Source organism: Moschus berezovskii, chromosome 24 (genome assembly GCF_049115385.1).
Source record: "Moschus berezovskii isolate FMDL1 chromosome 24, NW_MosBer_1.0, whole genome shotgun sequence".
NCBI lineage: Eukaryota > Metazoa > Chordata > Mammalia > Artiodactyla > Moschidae > Moschus > Moschus berezovskii.
Window position 1 is genome coordinate 62,845,001 of NC_142483.1, and position 4,701 is coordinate 62,849,701.

Here is a 4,701-nt window from a genome sequence, read left to right on the forward strand (position 1 = left end):
ACCGGCGGCAGAGGCGGGGTGGCCGCGCGCCACCGCGAGGGCGACGGCTCAAAACGGCCGGGGCGGGGGGGAGCGAGCCGGCCGCCAGGGCGCACCGCGGGATCTCACCGCCAGAGGCCTCCCAGCACAGGGGCGGTCCCGCGGCACACCCGGGACGGAGGACTGGCGGCACCACCCCCTTCTCCCCTCACGGGGCTCGCGCCCACCACCGCCTACACACACCCACGGCCGCAGCCGGCCGGGGAGAACGCTCTCCCGCCGCGCACCGGCGGCCCCCCACGGCCCTCACGCGCGCAACCCTGCTTGCCTGTGCAACCAGGGCTCCCCGCCCCCCCTTCCGCAGGGACCCGAGGGCACTGCTCCGCCCGGGGACGCCACCGGCCGACGGACGCCGGGGGACGACACCCACGTGAGGCGAGGCCGGCTCGGTCCCGGGCAAGGAGAGGGAGCGCGGGCGGCGGCGCGCGCGGGACGAGGAGGGAAGACCGGCAGCGGCGGGGAGGGGCCGGCGAGCACGCACGGCAGAGGCCGCGGGGCAGGGGCGCGGGTGCCGCCCGGGGAACCGGAAAACACCGGGGACGCGGCCGGGCCACCGGGAAAACCAGCGCGGGATCCCACCGCCACCCACACACGGGGGCGGTCCCGCGACGCCCGGGACGCCGGCCAGCCCCCGCCACCCGCGGAGCGGGCCCCACGACCCGGCCCCGCCGCCAGGGCCGGCGCGCCGTCCCCCGCCCATCTTCCTCCGTCCATCCACCCATCCGTCCTCGACGGATCCGCCTCCCATCTAGTCTGACCCCGAGGCTCGACATCCCGGGGACACGCTCTCGAGCGAGGCGGCCCAGACCGTGACCGCACGCCGCCACCGGCTGCGGCTCGGAGGCGAGGGCGGGCGCGATAGACAGGCTCCTCCTCGCCACGGCTGCGGGGACTGGGGGAAGCCAGGGCCCGACCGACCGGGCGTCGCGCCTCCCCTTCCCCCTCCTTCCCCCTGGGCTCGCACCACGGGGGCCGGCCGCGCGCGCGCACGGCGCACGCGCAACGGCTCCCCCCACCGCTCACCGGACACGCCCAGCGGGGCCCGGCGGGACCCTCCCCCAACTCGGAGGGGGGAGGCGCGGGCCGCGGTAGGCAAGGAGCGGCAACACGGCCCCACCGCGGGGCCGGCGCACCCATCCCCCCCCTCCCGCGGAGGGCAGGAGGGGGAAGTCTTCTCCGCCCACGTGCTCTGGCAGTCGCCACGGTGGCCACTGCGCACTCGGGAGGGGCGGCGGCTGGGGGGTCCGGTACCCCAAGGCTCCCTCTCGGATCGCTAGAGAAGGCTTTCTCACCGAGGGCGCGCCGTCCCTCACCCGAGCGTCTCTCCTTCAGGCCCACGGAGGCGCTCCACGAGCCGCCCAAGCCCTCAGCAGGGCTGGAGGGGTCTGCGGTACAGCTAAGCCGACGACCCACACGGGAGGCGTGTGCACGGCCAGGGCCGGAGCGGAGCCCGCGCCCCGCCCCCCACAAGGCCCCTCATCCGTCAGCCTCCACGACGAGGGGGAACAGGGACGGACGCCCGCCCCCCTCTCTTACCGTCTCGACCCCCCCCAGAGAGAGCCAACTCACGGGACACACTCGCCACCGCGGCGGGGACCCGAGGAGGACACCGGGTTAAGGGAAACGACGCCACCGCTCAGCCTCAGGCACCTGAGGGACAACCTGGAGCGCTCCAGGGGCACCACCGAGGAGCAACCACGAGGCACGCTCACACACCCACGCGGGGCACGCGAGCGCGGCAGCGGCACAGCCCTCCCCACCGCAGGGGAGGCGAAGCGAGAGCATCTGCTGTGTCAAGAAGACCAACGGGCCCCCGCCGGCTGACACCCCGAGGCGGGGGGGCGGACAGGAGGCCGAAGGTCAGGGCCAGAGACCGCACCCAGCCCCTGCCTTCCTCACCCTCCCCGACGGGCAGGCAAGGGGGGAAAGACGGGCGAGGGGTGCCGCGGACAGACCGAGAAGAGCGGGCACGTCCACCCGGAACGCCCGTCCCTCGTCCGGCACGGCTTAGGCTCGGCCCGGGAGAGCACGACCACACCACATCGATCACAGTGTGAAACAAGGTGGAGCGGGCGGGGGGGGGGGGCAGGCGCGATGAGGACCGTCACTCAGAGGGGCCCGCTTTCAGCCTCACCGGCCGCCTCCCCTCCCCCACCTCGCCTCAGGCGAGAGCAGTCGCCAACGACCCCCAGGAGGGGAACGCCTGACACGCGGCACGGAACCTACGGGGCGGGGGTCGTCCCAGCCACCACAGGGTGCCCGCAGCGGGGAAGCGCACAGGGTAGAAGACCCAATGCCACCTCGCCCCGCCGCCCTCGGGTCGCCCGGAGACCGGAGGTGGCACCACCCCATTGGGTCAGCCAGGCACGCCACCTAGGAGCCGGCGCACAGGCCCAGGCGGGCGGCTCCAGCGGCAAGGGCCGAATCGGGCGCCAGCCGGCGGTCCGAAGGGCCCAGAGCCCCGCGTGCATCCAGAGACCCAAAGTCCTCAGTGGCACACCCCAAACAGAGAAGACCGTGTCAGCACTAACCTGGTGCTAAAAAAGTCTCATTAAAGGCGACAAAATGGCAGCAGGCGACAGCGGGGCCCACCTACGACCCGCAGGGAGGGGCCCCGGAACCTTGACCCGGCCACCTGTCCCCAGCACTATCCCATAAACACCAGACCCGGAGGTTTGTTGTCGTTTTTTTTTGTTGTTTTTTTTTTTTTTGGGGGGGGCGGGTCATCTGGTCGACTGTGGGGGGGGGGGACGCTTGGCGGCAAAAGTGGGGGCGCGGACGCCCAAGGAGAGAGAGCTGGCCGGGGACGACGCGCTCGCCGCTTCACTCCCCCCCACACGGGTAGGTCTACCGGCCCGTCCGTGTCTCCGAACGGGGATTTGGCTTCGACGGGCAAAAAAAGAAAAGAAGAAAGAACCGTCGGCGAGGCGCCCCCAACGAGACGAGCGGGCCCGGACCAGGGACCGCGCCCGGGTCCCAGACCGTCCTCGACGCGGCACCCAGGACGGCTCGAGCCGGTCCCCACCTCCTGACCGGGATTCAGGGAGTTGGGGCCGGGTGAGAAAAAGTCGCGTCCGACGCCCGAGACCCACGAGGGCACGCCGAAGGGTCGAGCGCGCCCTCCCCGGCCACCCGCGGAAGCAGGGTCCGGTCCATCCACGTCTGCGGACCGCTCGGGACTTTGACAAAGGAAAAGCATGTGTGCCGGGAGACGCCTCGGGCGACCGGGCCCCACGGCGGTGGGGTGGGGGTGGGGGTGGAGGGGGTGGACCGCACACGCGCCCGCGCCGGCCGGCCGGCCGGCCTCTCCGGGTCACCCCTCACGACTCCGGCGGGCGGGTCCCCACCTCCGGAGCGGGGCCGAGGGCGAAGCGAACGCTCCTGAAGGCGAAGCGAACGCTCCTGAGGGCGGCCCAGGAGGAGGCCGGACCGCCGAGTCCTAGTGCAGGCGCCCCGGGCAGGGAAGACCCCTCTCCCTCCCTGCCCACCGCGGCGGCCCGGCCCAGGCAGGGTCCGGCCGGCCCGTCTCCGCGGCCGGAGGGGCACGGGGAGATAGATGCTGGTCGACCCAGTCAGGCCGCCCCAGAGCCCGGATCCGCAGCGCCGCGACAGGTCACCCTCCTCAGAAACCTAGAGAACCAATCTCCGGCGACATCAGGACGTCCCTAGGCCTCGGCGCCACGGGGACTGTCGCCGCCAGCGTAGCCGGCCTCTGACAGCTCTGCCTCGGGCCCGGTGGCTGAGTCACAATCCTCCTGAAGGCCGCGCCGAAGCTCCGGAGGGGAGGGACAATATAAAAGCGGTCGCCAGGTGGCTCCCGACAACCGGCTCGCACGTCCCGAGGACGGGTCGCTGTCGCCGGCCGCCGAGGACGCCACAGCGCCGGCCGCCCAAACGCCCGAGCTCGGCCCCAAAATCTCAGCCGCCGAGCAACGCGATGCGACGCGACCCCGGCCGCAGAAGAAGGGAGAGGAGCTGGGAAATATCTCCTCAGGAGGCTGCCCCGAAGGAGACGCGCTCCCCCAAGCGATTCCAGGGTGGTGGGGGGACATTCCACGGAGACGCCGGCGGCGGGGTCGGCGGAGAGAGGGGCACCAGTGACATCCCGGGCTCCCCCGGCCCCCCTCCCCCGAAAGAGGGAGGGAGGGAGGGAGGGAGGGAGGGAGGGAGGGAGGGAGGGACCGAACCGACCGGCAAAGCGAAACCAGGCAAGCGCTGCTCAGAGAACAAAGCAAGACGTTCGAGAGCAGACACAGACACAGACACGCAAGCCCAGGAGCAAGAAAGGAAAGGGAGGAGACACTCACTCGGACCCCCAACAAGAGAAAAACAAAACTCAACCTGGGTCGAGACCGTGACAAAGTCCAAAGACGACAAACACAAGCTTGCGCGGGTGGGTGGGGAAAGTGCACTTGAGGTCAGGAGAACATGGATTTCAAAATAGCTGGCCACAAACACCGGAAAGGCGGGTCTAGGGTGCCAGGGCTGCGGGGGCCGGGAGTGGGGGGGGTGCGGGGGTGGGGGGGAGGGGCGTGGTGGTGAGGAGGACCGAGTCCATAGGGATCCACTAAATAAACCCCGGGTTCCATGACAACAGCCAATTAAATGAATAAATAACTTTCGGAAGTCGAACAGAAACGAAATGAAACAAAACCATCAGGC